The 20090-nt window shown below is 41.6% G+C and overlaps 1 protein-coding gene across 1 annotated transcript in view; it reads left to right on the top strand.

The window, feature by feature from the left end:
• Window positions 1–217: 217 nt before the first annotated feature.
• Window positions 218–20090, top strand: part of SLC6A15 (solute carrier family 6 member 15) — a 91566-nt gene continuing 71693 nt past the window's right edge. The window contains exon 1 of the mRNA XM_088454391.1: window positions 218–307. The gene's annotated coding sequence lies outside the window, so the exon portion shown is untranslated. The remainder of the gene's footprint in view (window positions 308–20090) is intronic.

Raw genomic sequence — 20090 nt, 5'->3', positions numbered from 1 at the left:
TATTTTCACCCAATTTTTATATTTTTGTCTTGTAGGGATAACGTTGGGTGAGCTGAGATGATGTCTCATGCACTGTATGGACCACTCCCTGGGACCAGGATGATGCACACAGCTTGCTACAGCTTGTACTGAGGTGGAGAATTTGTAGCAGACACTCAGCGTTCAGTCTCCTCCCTCCCACTCATTCCTCCTCTTAACCCAGCTTCCAGGGAACATGTGCAGATCCGTCATCATCACACAGTGTACACACAGCAGGCGTGCTCCCTGACCACATCACCGGCCATCCCCATCGTCCTTCTCTTAGCAGGTAAGAACTGACCACTGTATCTGATTATTCTATTAGCATCCTACTAATGAGTGTGACTAGGGGCTAAAGGTGATGGAGCGGATGGTGCTTGGTGATGGTGAGCATTACAGAGAGCTGCAGGCCTGTTTGATGCTCTGGGTATTGTATGTCTTGTTGGCTAAAGATGATAGCAGAGGGTGGAGGGCACATGTGTGTAGCTGCTGGTCTCATGCTGCCTAACAGCTAATGCTACACAGTGTGTGCCAGCACCTGCTTATTGGCACTGATCACAGATATTGTGTAGCATGTGATAATACAGCAGGACGGCTAGAAGACACCGCTGCATTGCTTTGCTTCAATATAAATACAGCAATAAAGATTGTACATAACCCGGTAGAGGGAAACACATGCATGATCGCTAGAATGATATGTGTGTGATGCCGGCTTATGTATTGATGCAAATACAGTAGTCATACAAGACATTAGATGGATTGCATGGGCTAGATGCAGTGTCTGCTTCCCTCTGCGCAATGAAAATTAATAATTTCTATAGCTATCAACCAAAGGCGCTGTGAAGGTCGAAATGTAGAAATGTGGTTAATATGCTGATGCCATTCCCCTTTCAGGTAGCATTAAATCTCATTAGGACTATGCAGGTCCTAATCATATAAGCTGACAGGGCGGATGAAGGGATGAAGGTGCTGCTGACTGATGCAACATCCCTGGGAGATAAAGCATGCGTTAGTACATGTTATTGTGTGCAGCCTCCTAGGAATGTCTGGAAAGCTTGTAGTAAGCATGCCTGGCACGTTGACCAAGGGTAGTGCACTGCCTTCCAGTTCAACCTCCATTGCCCCCCTTCCTCCATGTAAATTAAAGGGGGGTTTCCGAATCTCCAATCTCAGAAAAAAACAAAACAAATACGGTACATATTTTAATAAACATTACATTATATATATATATATATATATATATACATATACATATATATATATATAAAATATATGTATATATGCACATTATGTGTATATATACTGTGTATATATATATATATATATATATATAGATGCACGCCTGTGTGTGTGTATATATATATATATATATATATATATATATATATATATATGAAATATATTCGAAGCGGCACTCCTCATAAACGCCAAATATAACAGATGCAATGCGGTGCCCTCCAAGGTCTGCACTGGAGTCGTGTAGCCACAATAGGATATCCAACCGGCGGCACTCAGACAAATGAGACGTACACAGGTATGTATACAAATATTTCAATGCTCTATTTCGGCATTTTCGTCAGGGTGCAAGTGCTTGCACCCTGACGAAAATGCCGAAATAGAGCATTGAAATGTTGGTATACATACCTGTGTACGTCTCATTTGTTCGAGTGCTGCCAGTTGGATATAATATATATACACATACTGTACATATATATATATATATATATATATATATAAATATATGTGTATACAGTATATATACAGTATATATATATGTGTGTGTGTAGGTGTGTGTAAAAATACCATTATATGTATATAGCTAGCACTGGTAACAAAAAAACACCATAAATGAATATATAAAATAAAAAGTTCCTTTATTTGTAATAATGCCAGGGCTACTGATGTATTGAAAGACCCTTGTAGAAGTATTCATTGGCAATTACTCTTGAAAACATCAAGGTTTTCAAAGAGTTAACTAACCATTGTGACTGTCCGGGTTGTGCAGAGAGCTCCATGCAGCAGCCAGCATGTGTAGAGGGGGAGGTTTCAGAAACCTGAGTGCAGAGAGAAGGTTCCCTTCCCTGCCTCAGCGACAGCTACAGTAAAGCTGGCCACACATCTAAAGATCTGTCCAACCAGCCAACTAGTTGATTGGTTGGAATGAAAATCTGGTAAGATATGAAAGCAAATGACAATCAGCAATTTGCTCTCAAACGCCAGAAAACGGACAAATACTGTTGTTTGAATAAATTGTTTAGATCAAACATTTAACAAACTTGTCTGAACGACCATTTTCATCTGCTTTCTGGCATTTAGGAGCAAATTGCTGATCATCACTTACTCCCATACGTTACCAGATTTTCATTCCAACCAATCAACTAGTTGGCTGGTTGGACAGATAATCTAGATGTGTGGCCATCTTAACAGAGCTAGGTTTTTTGACAGCAGTAGCGCACGCAGGGGGGGTTCTGAGTACCTAGAATCCCCCCCTGTGCACATACCGACAGCCCGAACCTTCCTCCGCACGGGCTGTCAAAACTTTGTTACTGTAGATACCGCTGAGGCAGGGAAGGGAACCTTATTCTCTGCACTCAGGTTTCTGAATGCTCCCCCTATATACATGCTGGCTGCTGCATGGAGCTCTTTCCACAACCCGGACAGTCACAATGGTGAGTTAACTCTTTGAAAACCTTGATGTTTTCTAGAGTAATTGCTTATGAATACTTCTACAAGGGTCTTTCAATACATCAGTAGCCCTGGCATTATTACAAATAAAGGAACTTTTTACATTACCGGTATGATGTTGTTCTCTTTTTTTTTTACGAGTGCCATGCTATATACATATAATTGTATTTTTACACACACACGTATATACTGTATATATACATATATATATTTATATATATATATATATATATATATATATATACACACATATATATATATATACACACACACACACATACATATATATATATATATATATATATATATATGTGTGTGTATTTGCAATGTTTATTAAAATATATAATTCTTAGTTTTTATTCTGAGATTGGAGATTCGGAAACCCCCCTTTAATTATCTTACGTTTGCCCCTGCATGCGGAGGTAGGTTCAAGCTGTCAGTAGGTGCACAGTGGGGGTTTCTAGGTACTCAGAAGCCCCCCCTGCCTGCGTAACTGTTAGAGTAAGCCCCAGCGGCCGGCTGCTGGTGCACTTGAGGCATTGGAGCTGGGTGGCTCGTATGTTTTAGTAACCGGCCCTCCTCCTCCCTCTGCTCTCTGTGTGTTCTCCTAAATGACAGGGTGGGCAGGCCCCTCTCTGCTCGCTGTCATGCCCCAGGTCATTGTATTCTTGTCATCTTTAAAACATGAACTCTCCAGTGCTCCAGCAGATGAACATTTGCTTGCTAATTAGAATTGTATGCCTGCTAGGAGTACTAGTCTTTCCTAAATCCTATTCTTTTCTCATAATTTCTACCGATCATGCCCTATAGTTGTAAATATACTGTATACTGCTTTATCTTTGTAAATAAAAATAACCCTGCATGTTCCTAGTATACAGAAGATAGGCTTTGCATGAGTCGCTCAAATTACACCATGCATCGTTTATTGCTAGCATGAGTCATTAGTACAGTCATCATTAGTATAGTCATCATCTTGTCTGTGTATTGTTAAGTCTTTGTAAGTTGTAGGTAGTAAACATGCTTGAAATAAATTATGGACAGTACAAAAAGAGTATTGACTGTATTTAGAGTTACAAATTGAAATGTGGGGTTATACTGTACATTTCAAAAGGGTGTAAATCTGCACTACAACTATAGAAAGCAACTATTACTAACTTGCTCTAGACAGATTAGCTAGGTACTGATTGGTTTTAGTGCAGATTTGTACCTATGAGTATAGATAATAAATAAGCCTCCATAGAGTACCTTTATTTAGGGTCTAGTCTTTTGAAACACTTAAAAATATATATGTGGATGCAGATGAAGGAAGTGGAGCTAGCATAATCATGCTGTACACACTGTACACATATGCTTAGTATAAACCTTGCATGTTGTGCCCTATACTAGTGGCTCAGATCACACGTACAGGCATATGAATAGGAGTCTAGACTATAGTAGATGCATTTATCAAATCCTCGATAAACATGTCTCTTTTAATTTATCTTTAAAACTGTTTGGGTGTTTACACACTGGGGTGTATGTATGTCTGTCTAGGTATTTGTGTGTTTCTCCGGCACTGGATATGACATACTTTTTTATGTAGTAGGAGTAATTAATTAGATCAACACTGTGCAAGCCATAGTAAGCATTTTGTGGGCTTAAATTGACCAGGAGAAACTCACAAATACCTACAGTATCTCTATAACCCTTTGGGACTTTTTGGGAAGTCCCTTAGGGATCTATTTACTAAGCAGTGTTAGGAGACAGAGTGAAAAGTGATAAGAAAGTGATAAGGTGCCAGCCAATCAGCTCCCAATTGTCATTTTTCAAACACAGCCTGTGAGATGGCAGGTGGGAGCTGATTGGCTGGCACCTTATCACAGACTTATCACATTCACTCTGTCTCCTAACACTGCTTAGTAAATACACCCCTTATTCTCCCTTTCTATCTTGTTTATTCATTTATTGTTTTTGGTATTACTCTGGTGGCACCTTTCAGAACACTTACCTATATGTGCATATACTGTATGTATGTAACACCGAGCCGGCTGCATGGCTGGTAAAATAGGTATCAAACTGTCACTTTTTCACTTAACACTTAGGGCTCTATTTACTACAATACGCATTGGTAATGCAGATTGTAGTGTGATATTACCGATTGAATTCGCATTGCGAATTCAGGCAATATCACAGGGATTTACTACAAATCCCTTGCAGGGACAGAGCTTGCGAGAAAGATCTGTCTCTGCGAATCCCCTCCGCACACTAGTCATGGTATTTTTGCAAAAAATACCGTGACTAGTGCCCCGTGCATGCGCCGACCGACCATCGCTGCTACCCCCCCTGGCGCTAAGCCCCACCCCCATCATTAAGTCTCACCCCCCGCAACCCCCCTCTCCCTTAATTACACTTACCTGCATGACCCGGGTTCCGGTGATGTCTTCCATGTCTTCCGGTCAGGTGATACCCCATACTGCACTGGGACCCGATCACCTGATGACCGGGCCACAGTGCATGCAGCATGGGAGACCAGCTGACCAGAGGGGAGTCATCACCGGAGCCCCGACCACCGGTCCATGGAGTCAGGTAAGTTAATTTTTTTTTTTAATTTTTTTTGCAGTGTATCAGCGTGTGGTCTGTCTAGACCACACAGCTGATCACTGGGGCCGGATCCTGGCTTTGCTCTGCCATTTAAAGCAGAGCAGGTGTCCGGTAACCGGGAAGACCCTGGATAATGCCACCTCCAGGTGACGTTATTATCACAGGGCTTTCCCCGGTATTTTTTTACAATTTATTTTTAGTAACTCTGGTCGGATCACATTTCCCATTACAATTATGGGAAATGCGATCTGCTTACTAAAAATAAGTGATACTTAGGGGTCGGAGTAGAATTTTACAAATTCTACTCTAATTGCCCTATAGTAACTGTAGGTGAAACTAAAATAATAAGAAAAGGGTGTGAAAACACCCTTTTTCACTTTATTTTAGTAAAAATAATGTTAATAAATAGAGCCCTATGTGGTAAATTTACTAAAGTGAGAGTTTTTAGAATTGGAGATGTTGCCCATAGCAACCAATCAGATTCTAGCTATAATCTTCTAGAATGTGCTAGTTAAATGTTTCATAGAATCTGATTGGTATGGGCATAGGCATCCCTATAATGGGTGCAAGGTGTGCGGAACCCATGGGCCCCTAGGTCCAGGGGGGCCCACACCGCACACCCTGCACCCATAGGTAATTATGCTTACCTCTCCAACGATCCCAATGTGCTGCTCCGCAGCACCGGACCGGCACTACAGAGCAGCAAACACTCAATGGGAAAATGGACGCGGCCATGGTCCCAGTGATCTGCGCATGCGCAGAAAAGATGTCCCCGGGAAAGTAAGCGCAGGTGCCATTTTCCTGGAGACCCGCACATGCGCAGTAGATTCTGGCATCAAGCCAGAATCTACAGCGCTCAGTGCTGCTCAGCCGCTGACAGAGAGGAGGGGGCCCTAATGGAGGCTGCACACGGGTCACCTCCTCTCTTAAAACGCCCTTGGCTATGGGCAACACCTCCACTTCTAAAACCACTCACTTTAGTAAATATACCCCTTAGGGTTCCATTAAAGCACAATCCTTTTAGTACTCGCTAAAGTGGTTATGGCATCCATTCTGTATTAAGCAAAAAGTAAACTCAGCTTACTGCTGTTTGTGGCAATACTGCTAACACCATAGATGCCGTTAGTGGTATGGTCCCCATTGCTGGCTTTGCTGAGTAACCACTTGGTGAAAGTTGCACGTTCACATTGCTCAGCAGCCCATTGCCAGCAGTGGCAGGTTGCCAGCAGAACAGAGGAGGACATCACTGCAGAGGGGGACACCGTATGACCTCGCTATATGTTAAATATGGCGGCATATTTGTTAGTATCACTGCAATAATAAACTAAATATGCAACTGGTAACAAGGATTGTTATAGACTGGAGCCCTTAATAAGAAGAATAGGGCTTTGATAGTGTATCAGTATTTACAATAAAGTGTCACTATAGATCAATGCAGGGATTAGGGATCATTATTTTAATAGATATTCTAGTGGCATTTACCATATGATCATCACAGCGCAAAATATCAGCGGGTACTGCACTTGGCTGAATGCCAATGTGTAATCACTTTTTTTTTTTTAAACATTCAACCTATTACTGGACATAAATGAAATAAATTAAAGTCTGTTTTTTTTTTTTAATAATACAACCTAAATAAAATCAACATTTATAATAAATTTGTTACGGAGGTCAAAGTTGTTTTCTATTTTTTGCAGATAAGTTTTGTTATTCTTTTGCAGTCATATATATCAGTAAACACATTAGATAAAGGAGACAGTGAGTTATTTTGGTGTGGTGCAAATCGGTTAAAAATAAATAGAAAATTAAAATTTTATTTGTATTCATTAAAATTATATACATTTTGTTATTCAATTTCTTCCATTTGATATTGTTAAGTAATTAGTGCCAATATACTGATCGTACTATTTAAAAATTTCCATAATTGGGTCTCATATTTGATTAATTTAGATAAATATTAAAAACAAGAAAAAGCTCATAGAAGATGTGTTAAGAAGTATAATGATGGTTAACATTGCTAAGTGTTTCATGCTTCAAGAATCTCTTATATAAAATATAACAGCAATGTGTGTGTAAAGGGGCCTACCCATTACGCGACCTGAAAAACTGAACGTCTAGCGTTCAGTCCATCAGGTTGCTGGGTGTGGTGCCCGCACTGAACGGTGCTCACTGAAGGTCATTCAGTGCAGGAGACCGACCGCCCTATCTGCGAACATGTGGAACCTGAGGTTGACCAGCATGTTCGGCAGGTAGTCGGGGTCGGCAAGGACCCAGCGTGCACGCGCAATGCTGGTCCTTGCTGGCTATTCATTAGACAACTTTCTAAACGATGTGTCCAAAGCTCCTGATTTTGGTTGGATCATTTAAAAAGTCGTCTAATGGATAGGCATCTTTACAGGTCCTCAGTCCACAATGTAGTCAGGGAAAGCTACAAAGTTTCATTGCTATGATACAATGTTAATTTGTAAAAGTGCCTTAGCTTACAACATATGTATCCAATAGCTGAAACTCTCTATTGTATATATACTGATTTTACTATTTAATAATTTCCATAATTGGGTCCCATATTTAACTAATTTAGCGAAATATTGAAAACAAGAAAAAGATAATAAAATATGTGTTAATAAGAAGTATATTGATGGTTAAAATTGCTTAGTATTTATTGTTTCAAGTGCCTAAAGCTGGGTACAATATAGAAGTTATGTCGTCCAGTCCTGCGGATTGGAGCAATATAACGGGCACATTGTCTAGTGTCTACCCGCTATGTCGCTGATGACGTGCACTTTCACGTCATCAGCGACATCCTCCATCGGCCCTGCATGCAGGTTCGACAGGCGATATCATTAGTGGGGGCCATGCTGCTGTATGCAGTCTAGCACCCACCATCGCTCCATCACTGCCGGCATTGGAAAGTGTGTATGCCGGCACCCCACCGGGTCCTGTCGCTAACAAGGTCGTACACCAGTGTTTCCCAACCTCGGTCCTCAAGGCACACCAACAGTCCAGGTTTTAGTGCTATCCATGATTGAGCACAGATGGTTAAATCAAAATAACTAGGGTACTAATTAACACACCTGTGCTCAAGTATGGTTATCCTTAATATCTGGACTGTTAGTGTGCCTTGAGGACCATGGTTGGGAACCCCTGTCATACACACTAGACATTGTTTAGTGCAGGGGTGGGCAATAAGCAACCCTGTAGCTGTTGAACTACAAATCCCAGCATGCATTGCATAATTATTAGCTTGACCAAACAGCAAAACTGTGTCAGCGCATTTGCTAGGATGTGTAGTTTTACAACATCTGGTGGGCCGCTTATTGCCCACCCCTAGTCTAGTGTGTACCGGCCTTAAGCTTGCAGCATATGTATCCCATAGCTGTGACTCTCTATGGTACTTAATGCCCTTTTTTCCTTCTGCTCGCGGGAGGTGTCTGTTCTCCCGGAGCTCGCCTTAGGACCCCTGCATTACAGTTTGACAGATGTGCTGCCCCAGTCAGACTCTCCACCTGCTACTGTCCCCCTGCCTATAATACCGATTGCTACTGTGCAGATCTCTGATGGTTACCATCGGGAGACGCAGAACAAATTTGGACGAATGAGCCAAGGATTTCAGTGGGCATTTCTGGGAAATAACAGGGAAGTGGCTAGGCAGACATGGGCATGTAGCAGGCATATTGCTACATCAACTGCATCTAATGATGCAGTAGCACTGGCTCAGAATACCATGTTCAGAAGGAGAAACTGCGTTTGCCATAGGGCCGATGCAAGTTTTGATGTAGCGACTATTGCTGCATTAGCACCAAGATGCATTAGCACCACTGCCTGTGGACTCTCAATAGGAAGATTATCTGTCACGGCATTAGCATAAAGGTGCAGATGCAGCTGCAGTAATGGATGCAGCTGCTGTTGTGTCTGTGTGCATCTCTGAATCATTCCCAAAAACTAATTAGGAGCTGTGCAGTTATGTAGAGATATCACTGGCTGGTCATATTCGTTATTAATATTTAATTGCAGGATTGTTACTCCCAGTGTGGATGTATCATGTTTAACCTTTCTGGTAATACCTTTTTTGTTAGCAGTGTGTAGATCTCCTGTTGCTATACCAGTGGTTCTCATTCTCAACCCTCAATGTTTCCGAACAGATCATGTTTTGATGATCTCTGTCTATGTAAGCAGGTGGGATAATTATTGACCGAGCAAAACATATTAACTCACCTGTGCATGTCTAAGGAAATCCACAAAACATGACCTGTTGTTGGTGCTTAAGGACTGGAGTTGAAAACCCCTGTCCTAAATTCTGAGATTGTAAGGTACAAATATGTCCTCTTGCATCTTTGCTACGTACAAGGCAAATCACGCCACCCATGGCGTGAAGCGTGCGCTCCATAGGATTGAATGATGTGATCACAGTGCGCGCCATAGCGTACCGTAGTGTAGGCTGCTGCTGGTAAACATATGGCATGATGAATGCGCACGTTCGTAACACGATTGGCAAGGATGTAAGAGGACACATCTGTACATTCATATAATGCATTCACTTATGTGTTATGTCCTTGCAGGACAAGAACACACTGTAATGGGTAAAAGTCGGCATCCAGACAGTCAGGATGCCGATGGTCACAATACCAGCCACAGCATCCCGACTATCAGAATACCGACAGACTGCGGAGGTAAATATTAGGGTTAGGGTTAGGCACTAAAGCAGTGATTCCCAACCAGGGTCCTCAAGGCACACTAAATGCCCCCATACATCAGAGATTGATTGCAGCAATAGTGCAATTTGCAATCGATGGTGTATAAAAATCTTTCCCTTTTTCAATCGATTGTGTCAATTCTGCAATTGATTGAAAAAGGGAAAGATTTTTATACACAATCGATTGCAAATTGCACGATTGCTGCAATCAATCTCTGATGTATGGGGGTCTTAACAGTCCTGTTTTAGTGATATCCATGTTTCAGCACAGGTGGTTAAATCAAAATAACTGAAGTACTAATTGAGTCACCTGTGCTCAAGTGGCTATCCTTAAAACATGGACCGTTAGTGTGCCTTGAGGACCGTGGTTGGGAACCCCTGCTCTAAGGGGAAGGTTAGGGTTAGTCTGCGGGACAGGAGAGTTAGGTAGAGTTTCTGCTAGGCTGTTTTAGTAAGATGCCACACCCTGCTTGATTTTAAAACTGTAAAAGGTGCCCTGTCCTTATGGTGGCACCCTGCTGAAGCAGAAAACAAAGAAGGGAGCGCATTATTTAGCGCCCATCATTTCTTTCCACAATTACACTGCAGAAACAGCCTGCCATCTGTGCCGTCTTCACCTGTAGGTCCCAGTGTCCAGCGGGTGGGAAAAGTTATGGTAAAACAGTCACCATTGGGTGAATAGATGCCAGTCACATGCACATGGCATCTTTTCACTCTGCAGGGAGAGCTTTGGGGCTGGCCAGCATCTTCGTAAGTGCTGGGCATGCCTCCTACAAAAAGGGGGTATATCTTAAGGATATTTAGTGCCTGTTTTCATGCCAGACACCCTGCCCCTTTCCGGCTCTGGGGTGAAAACTAGTTGGGGTTAGGTTGCGGAATGGGAGGTTTAGGGTTAGGGTAAGGGTTAGAAGACTTACCTAAATCGGTTGGGATTCTGACTGTTGGGATGCCACTATCAGTATTCTGAGTGTCAGCATCCCGACCGTCTAGATCCTGTACCCAACCCATTGTAACCTGTCCTGTGCAGCATTCACAAACATAAACATTCTGACCAATAAGAGAGTGAGCACAGTGAATGCAACATACATTTCGCTTAACCACACTTTGGCAAAGTATTAATCCAGAGATGACCAATCTATACCATTAAAATCCGCGTTTTAAGGATATCTATGCTTGAGCACAGGTAACTTAATTAGCACCTCAGTCTATTTTATTTAACCATCTGAACTTAAGCATGGATATCCTTAAAACCTAGACTGTATTGGTGGAGTTTGGGAAACTATATATTAAGCAATATATACCCTGTAGCGTACCTGCATTCAGGCACTTTTTATGGGTAGGCGGAATAGGCTACAGCCTAGGGGCTTCCACCACCAAGGTGTTCCCACCACCAGAAAGCAGGACCTATTGTATGCTAATATTATCTGGGTGACAAAATACATATATACCCAATATGTAAAGAGAGAGCCTATATAAGCATAACAATCCTACTTATGGCAACAGTAAACACTTGTTGGCCTTGGCCTGGAGGTCCCCTACAACATTCTCTATGGTGGTGCTGTGTGTCTCTAGTTGCACAAGTGCACCTTGATTTCTGCCAAAGTGCATATGATATATGTAGGCTTACCATACTATGGACCTCATTTACTAACGAGTTTTATCACCAAAACGAGTGATAAATTTCACTGTGTATGAATGGTGCTCCAGCCAATCAGCTCCCGACTGTCAACTGTTAGAAAAATGACAGTTGGGAGCTGATTGGCTGAAGCACCATTTATCATACACAGTGAAATGTATCACTCGTTTTTGTGATAAAACTCGTTAGTAAATGGGGGCCTATCCTTTTAAACCGGGACACTCATGAATTACACAGGTTCTGTGGCTGATTAAAACCAAGTGAAATGCAGGCTTGAAGTCAGCCAACCACATAACCTGTATAATTCATGAGGGTCCTATTTATAGGAATAGTATGGTAAGCCTAGATATACTGTACGGAGCAAGATTCTGTGTATGAACAGGAACAGAAAGTCTGGACTAGTCAATAGGCCTGACTCAGAGTTCTACGCAAATGCTGCAATAGCTGTGATTTCCGCACCTGCTGATGTGCAAAATTATGCTAGTGAACAGCTGCAGCTCACACAGGTGGAAGTGTATCAAGCCTTGGAGGGAGATAAAGTGAAGAATTTGCCCAAAGCAACCAATCAGCTTCTAACTATCATTTATCTAACACAGTCTATGAAATTACACTGGTTAAATAGGTATAAAACTATCACTTTTCACTTAACACTTAAGCTGCATACACACACAACGATTTTTTTAATGAACGATTTGAGTAAACGATTTTTTCCCTTGAAAAAATTTACTAAAATCGTTTACTAAAGTTGTTCATTTATTAAATGTCATGAACGATTTTTATGAACTACAAACGATTTTTGCATATTCCCTTAATGAAAATCGTTGAGTTGACAATTCCGACTGAACGACAAACTACAAACGACAAACTACAAACGTGAACGCGCATGAACGATAATCGTTCATCGTTTGACGATTGAACGATTTTTGCCATCAATTATCGTTAAACGATATCGTTTAACGATAATCATTAAAAAAATCGTTGTGTGTGTATGCAGCTCAAGGGGTATATTTACTAAAGTGAGTGTTTTTAGAAGTGGAGATGTTGCCCATAGCAAAAAATCAGATTCTAGCTATGATCTTCTAGAAGGTGCTAGTGAAATGTTAAGTAGAATCTTATTGGTTGCTATGGGCAACATCTCAATTTCTAAAAACTCTCACTTTAGTAAATATACCTCTTAGAAGCTGATTGGTTGCTTTGGGCAAATTCTCCATTTTATATCTCCCCAATGCATGATACATCTCTCCTATAGTGTGTTCAAGGCAGCACCACCAGGGGCGCCAAGAGGGGGGGGGGGGAGTGGGTACTAATTACCCAAGCCTGGGCTTGCTGGAGGGGCCAGGCAGGAGCTGCGCCCCCTCCCTCTTACATCACAGCAGCCCAGCACATGCTGGGAGACTGCTCACAGCAGCCGCAGCAGTCTCCTTTGCCTGTGGAAGGATCAATCACACTGATCGCGCCCCCCACTGGCTATGTGCCAGGCTGAGGGGCTCACAGCCCCCTCTCCACAGCACTCAGTACCGCTTTGCAGCAATGCAAAATTTTTTGTTTTTTTCCTAAGGGGACGTGGCCACATCACCTGCAATTAGGCCACGCCCTCTTCACCCTGACCCGGCTGTCAGTGTGCCTGAGCATGATTGACACTTTGAAGAGTCATGAGACGTTTACTGTATTATACCTCTTTTCCACCAAAAACCCAGGTCCGACCTGGGTTTTTGGACATGGTTCCAACCCTGGTCAGACCCAGGTCAGACCCATTTACACTGCACCTTTCATCTGGGTTACTCCCAGGTCAGCCCTGTTCACACTGAACTCAGGTCTGCCCTGCTAAACCTGTGAGGTCATTAAAAGTGGGAGGTGACTGTTCCACAGCCACCAATCAGCTCATTTTAGGCATGATCCAGGTCAGATAACCCGGGTTGCACCGTTTACACTGCACCATTACCCGGGTCCATCCTGGGTCCAACCCTGGTAGCTACCTGGGTTGGATTGCAGGGTCACTTGACCCAGGTTATTTTTCAGGGACCCATTTACACTGAGCTGCGACCTGGGTAGACCCAGCAAAAACCCAGGTTTTTGCTCTGGTGTAAAAGGGGTATAATAGTTAAAGCAGAATCCAACTAAATTATGGCCATCTCTTCTCTGTTTATCATGGACACATCTGTCTAATTTGGCAAAAGTCACCTGGTAATTACTCTTTCCTTGACAATTTGGAATAGAGAGATTAGGCTGTATTTGTTCCTGTTTCTTCACTATTGATCCCTATATTTAACCCTTTCTTAAACTAGCCTGGGTCATGTCCTCATGTCAAAGCTCATCGTTAGAAGTAGATGTTAGATTTTTATACTAATGTACATAACATAAACATTTTCCACAATAGGGTCTTCATGTTAATTTTAATCTTTGGAGTAAGAGTTTATTTTACTTTTTCAACTCTGAGATTTCCATCTCGCACAAAACATCTGCATCTTATTGCATCTTCTAACAACATTTGATATTTCTATGAGAAGTGCCCCCACAAAAGGGCTTACTTCAACTCTCTCTTCATAAACCTGCATGGGAGTGTTTATATTGGAGAGACATTAGATAATGAGGAATGGGCTGACATCTCGGAGTGTATTTCCTCCAGCTCATTCTGTGTTAAAATGAAAGAAAACTCATATAAATGGTTGTTCTGTAGGTACTGCTTTCCTATCAGAATGAATGACTTTTTACAAGACAAATCTGAAACTTCTGGAGAAACTGTGGGATACTCAGATATTTTATCCATATCTTTTATCCATATCTTTTATCCATATCTTTTATCCATATCTGAAGCTTCAAAAATTTTGGAGAGCTATGATGAGCCTAATACTAAATATTATCTGCTTCCTTTGGCTTCCTAGGAAGATAGAAAAATATGAAGGAGGATTGGGTGGTCATATATATATACAGTATATCTATGCAACGGCGTCCGAAAACAGTGAGACGCCTGTCACGAACTGATGCGATGAAACTGCATCAGTTTCATGCCCTAGAAGCCAGTGTGTCTTCCCATTGGAAATGTTCTGCTATTTGCAGCCTGGACTGGCAGTCCCAGGGGGAGAAAACACACTACCCTGGGACTGCCAGGCCAACTGCGATTAGCAGGGAGCACTTCCGATGGGAAGCCACTGCCACTGCAAAGGCAGTCCGGAGATTTTACTGGGAGGACTGCAGTCCCTGGGTAAAATCTGCAACTGCTTGTTGTATCTGCTAAAAAACTGGTATACTCTCTACATCATAGGTCTACTTATAATAGGTGCAGCGAATGCAGTGCACATAGGTTCTTGGGTCCAGTGGGGCCCGCACTGCAAACCCTGCACCCAGAGCCTTTGTACTCTTGTGCGCATGTGTCACTGGTAAGATGGTGCAGCAGAGGAGGATGGACTCGCTTTTTGTGAAAAGAAACCCATAACCTTATAGATGGCATTGCCTATATGGCACAAGCTCCAGGAAAGTTTCTTATTCTGGAGATTGACACATATGGGGATTGCAAAAAAGGGCTGTCCCGGGCGAGAACTGGGATGTGTGGACTGTTGTTGTGCCGTCTTTTAACAAATGGAAAAGGTGGCAAGAAAGCATTTCTCCAGTGTAAGCATTATGTGGCCATCAAAGATGTTGCTACCTATGGGGACTGCAGGAATATGAAAGGAAAAAGAAAGGATAGAGAAATCTGATTTCTCAGCACTTTTCTCTTTCCTAAATTTGGAGATGCAATGTTTTAGGCTTTCTCCAGCTAATATGCTGGCTTACACCATCTCCAGAACGGCATGGGTATGGGATCCCGGAGGTTGGGATGTCGGCAGTGGGAAAACTGACAGCGGCATCCCGACTGACAGAATCCCGACGCCCAAAGGTAAGTTGCCTAACCCTAAACCTAACCCACCTTTCCCACATCCTAACCCTCCCCCTAACCCTAACCCACCTGTCCCACATCCTAGCCCTAACCCTCCCCCATGCAGTCTAACCCTAACGCTCCCCATAGTGCCTAAACCCAAACCTAACCCTCCCCCTAACCCTAATACCGTCAGGATCCTGGTGCCGGAATTAAAAACTGCTGACGGGATTTCGTCACCGGTAATTTGAGCGTCAGCATTCTGACGGCTGGGTTGTCAACTACATCCCTCCAGAACATGTTTACCTTTCTCAAAAGGGATTTTTTTCTTTAACATAACTTAAAATCTTGTTAAGCAAAACAATGTGCATTATTGTGCCTAGCCCACACTCTGCAAGGGACACCGGATCCATCCTCCCATGTACAGATGCTGAATCCATCTGATTTTCCTCTTTTGCAAATTACCTTTATAGTGTACTATACTGTATATAACTGTAATAACACTGTGGAAAATTAGTAAACTCTCAAAATCAGGCAGATAGCAGTACCTTGTAAAAAGACATAGGCCCGTATTAAATTAGCCGTGAAAAGTCGGAATCCGCGAAAAAGTGTAGCGGATTGCGAGTTTTCGCCAGTCAGAAACATTTTTCGCCGTATTCAATTGCAAACATTTATCGCGTATGCGAAAACGCAATGCAATGTAAGAGGCAAAAAAGATTTGCTCTGAATAGGTGGAGAAAAAAGTGCAAAATCACTATTTACGGGTGCAAAGGTAAGGAAACCACTCTGCACCCTTGGGACAGCTCCCCAAAGGATAACTGCATCAAAAAACTCAAAAAAAGTGTGGAACACCCCAAAAAAGCACTTTGAAAATGAGTGTGAAAAAGTGTAAAGTGGGGGTACAAATTTTTAAACTAGCGAAATAGACTTTTGGGGGAGCTGAAAGTATGGGGGAGGTGTTTTTTGATTGCAGGTGTTTGCTGAAGGTGCGTTTTTTACATTTTTAAAAACTTCACTTTAGCGACTTTAAAACCATGCTTGCACCCATTTTCATGTACTCCAAATTTGGCAGGACTACTTATTTTCACCAAAAAAACTGCTTAATGCTTTTCTTCACAACTTGACACACCTTAAGTACCCCAAATATCTTTATTAGGGCTACATTGATCCCTAATGTTAATGCACCTTTTAGGGGGTGTCAGGCTGATTTCCCCAATTCTGACAGCACTTTTCGCCTGGTTTGCGTTTTCCGGTTGCGTTTTTGCGTGTTTTAGTATTGAATAATAGCGAATATTGGGGGCGCTCACAAAAACTGATCGCGGCTAAAATACATGATGTTGGCAAAAAGTATGGCATGCGAAAAAGTATTGCAGGTGCGAAACTAATTGAATACCGGCCATAGTCCTATAATAGACACTTTGGGATTTAATGCTACTAACTTAATATGATTTAATAAAACTGTGCAACAATCTGTTCCTGAATTATGGAAATGGTAATGGGTTCCTTGCGCACTGGATAATAAAGGTTTGGGGTTTGCTGCAGGGAGGGTAGAGGTGCCTCACCCCTAGGTTACTTATATAGTGTGAAGTTTTACCACGCTATACCCCTATATGTGGTGTGTGCACCTTAGTCTAATAAAGATTTTATAGATAATGAGTGAAAAAATCTGATTAATGGTTAAACACAGTGTCAACCACAGAATTGTAATACATATATTTGTGACAGAAACTATACAGGTGTGTAAAAAGATTGTACCGACTGAAATACAATATCACAACCCAGTAATAAATGTACAAATGAGGTTGCTCACAACAATATACACTCATAAAAAATGACGATACTACGGAGTATAGACAAGAAAATGAAACACAGTATTAGAGTAAATGCACACTGAAGTGTCCAGATGGTTAGCGAATTGACACTATGCTAGTTCATTCAATGATATAGGATAGCGGCGTCCCGCTTACCTATAGGTCTGTTCCGTTCCAGGCTGGGTACTAGAGGGGTAGTGCTGGTTAATGGCAAAAAATGATAGTCCCGACCAATGGTGTATGTGGGGGGGGGGTTATGGATGAGGTGGTTTGGTCGCTGGATGACACTTGTTACCTGCAGACTTGCTTTGAAGGAGCTTGGAGTGGAGTACTGCTGGTTGCCGGGATGTGCTGGCACCCCGGCAAGAGTTATGCAACCTCAACAGACAAGCCACACCAGGTGAAGCTTTTGTATTGCACCTTCATCCACAACGACATCATATGGCAATTAACTAAACTTAGAGAGAAGCAGAGACAGCCTGTTTAGGAAAGCCAAGGAGTATTGTTATGTTTCTAAAATAGTGCTAAATGCTTCAAGCTATCCCTAAATTTAGTTTGAAAATAAAATCAACATTATAGATTAAAAGAAGAACTCATCCAAAGTTAATATAAAAAAAAAATACCCACTACAAATGGTCTCTCATGTCAAGGGCCCATATGGTTCCAGATGGACCCCACTCCAGGAGAAAGGTGAAAAACCTACTGCGTGGTGCAAATCTTTCAATACTGATTGGACAGCTGCCTTTTACACCACATCAGCAGTACATTGCTGTATTCATTCACATTTATCCACCGTACTGAAAGAGCAACGTGCCAATTAGGTAAAAGGGCTGCTAGTCAAAAAATTACATTTGGGTGGAGTTCTTCCGTAACAATGTAAACATGCCTGAGATTTCCACTTGTCTTTCCTAATACTAACCAATATTCAGGGACATTATTAGAGTACATGTAAATATTTAATAGATAAAAACATCTAATTGATTGCTGACTCAGGGCACTGCTGTGACTTCTGTAAAAATCACATAAAATAATTAAGACTTTGTTTGCTCTAATCCTGCAAGGATTGCTGTCACATGACGGAAACGCCAAGGTTTTTTGGCCGACTTTTCAGACAATTGTATTGATAGCTTTGAAGTTGCTTTGGGGTATGTCATGTGAATAAGATATTTATGATATGCTTTGTCTTCCCAAATTACATTTTCTTTTAAATCATTTTTGAAGCAGAAGATATGAGATTTGTGCCCAGTTCAAGAGAAAAGTTGTGTTAAATGTATTAAAAAAATATTACATTAATCTTCAGTAAAAAAATGAGCTCCTGAATGTAAAAACCTCACATGAACATTAGTGTTAATCTGAGAAAATTTCATTTCTAAAATCTCAGAAGGTAAATCAGGGACAATTGGCAAGTTAAAGGTTTACTCAGCTTAAATGTAAAAGATCATTATTAACGGCCTTTGGGCAGAACATAGCAAATTAGTAATAGATGCTGATGGACTCCCACAATGTAGAGAAAGTCCTATGTAGTTTCACTCTCTGGTGGGTTGTATAAGAGTGCAGGGCTGTCACTGCTAAGCTGGCTGTCTGCTCTGTTTCAACTTGGATTTGAAATTACACCTACCTAAAAGTGTTGGTCTGTGTTATCCAAGCCTTGATCAATGTAGACAAGATGTCAAATGCAAATTGAAACAGATCAGACAGCCCTATTAAACAGCTGATGGGAGCATTAAAAGTCTCCATCTTTTCTCAGATTGCATGATGCAGGGATTCGAGTGAAGGTGAGTATAACTTCTTTATTCACTGCCCTCAGTGATGTATCTATAAAGGATACAGGATGTGCACTGCCCATGGGCCCATGAGTCAGGGGAGTTCCTGCATCCACAAAAACTGTTTAATTGTGACGTACATTGAACCTCACACTCTATACCTGCTGCCGGTGGCTATCTTCATCTTTTCAAAGATTGTGCCGTCAGCAGTAATTATGGGGAGAGGGGGATGGACTGCACAAAGGAGGGTAGTGTAGCTGCACACAGACCCCTATCTTTTAAAAATATCCCTGAATAATCAGATTCTGTACAAATTTATTTTTTATGCTTAGGTGGAGAACCCTTTACTTCACTGTTTCCTAAGACTGACCTAAATTTGACAATGTATATAATTTACTTTTTAACTTTTTATTTTTATAATATAACCCTTTATTGTTTAAAAGCTTTTTAAAAGTTAGGTGGCCCAGCAGCATTTAATTTTCAATACAGTCTACAGCCCATCAATGGGCATGCACTGCACTTTATTACCATCTGACACTTGTGTTGTGAGTTCCCATACTCAGCACATGCTCTCTGATGTCCTGGAGGTTTGGTGGAAGGTAGACTTCGTTTACATACTCTTGTTGCAGCTATTCTTATTCTTCCAGCATCTCATCCTGCAAGGATAACTGAGATTGTCACTCAAATGCACTCAGTGCAGGTGAAAGGTATAGTCCAAATATGATTTTAAAAGTTGAAATTAAATGGTTCAGCAAAATATGTAAATCAAGACATTTACATTATCTAAGTGTATATTATTTTTATCCACAGTAATGTTATATGTACAATCCCATTGTAAACTAATGGTGTTTAGAAATGTAGATTTGATTGTTCAATTTGATCATTTGGCTAGTTGACAGACTGTTGCAGATTGTACTGTATAGTCCTTTCCTGCTAAATCAAAATCGAAGTTGGTATAGCACAGTGCAGGGGCAAATTGAGGTGGTCTTTCTCAGGAGCCATCACTGAGTTACTAGAAGTTGTAGGGAAGGATTACCTGCAAGTATGCTGG

This window comes from Taudactylus pleione, unplaced genomic scaffold (assembly GCF_031769625.1).
Source record: "Taudactylus pleione unplaced genomic scaffold, aTauple2 ptg000040l, whole genome shotgun sequence".
Lineage (NCBI taxonomy): Eukaryota > Metazoa > Chordata > Amphibia > Anura > Myobatrachidae > Taudactylus > Taudactylus pleione.
Note: the sequence above shows the minus strand (reverse complement) of the source record. Positions and strands in the feature narration are given on the sequence as shown.